Source organism: Triticum dicoccoides, chromosome 7A (assembly GCF_002162155.2).
Source record: "Triticum dicoccoides isolate Atlit2015 ecotype Zavitan chromosome 7A, WEW_v2.0, whole genome shotgun sequence".
NCBI lineage: Eukaryota > Viridiplantae > Streptophyta > Magnoliopsida > Poales > Poaceae > Triticum > Triticum dicoccoides.
In genome coordinates, this window is record NC_041392.1 from 299,138,761 (window position 1) to 299,139,173 (window position 413).

A 413-nucleotide genomic window follows, 5' to 3' on the forward strand; every position below is an offset into this window, starting at 1 on the left:
GTCGGTGCGGTGGACTCGGGCGTTGCGAGCGCTCGGGGCTTGGCTGCTCGATGAAGTGGACAGCGGCGGAGCTCCTGGACACGATGAGAGGACGCACGGGTGGCAGGGAGCACGGCTACGACGAAGGCACGGCGATGGTGGCGTCGGCCATGGCGGGGGAGCGCGAGGGGGAGGAGCTGGAGAGGAGCGGGGGTGTCTGGGGGGTTCGGGGAAGCGAGGGAGGCCGGTCCACGACGTCACCGGACGAGGGGAGCGGCGAGGCGGCGAGCAGGTGCGTGGCGCGCGCTGCGGTCGCCGTCGGGCACCTGCCTGCCTGCCTGGCCGGCAAGCAGCTCGCTGGAGCGGCGCTGGGCTGGGCCGGCAGGTGGGCCGGGTGCTGGGCGCCAGGTAAGTTTTTCCATTTCTTTCTGTTT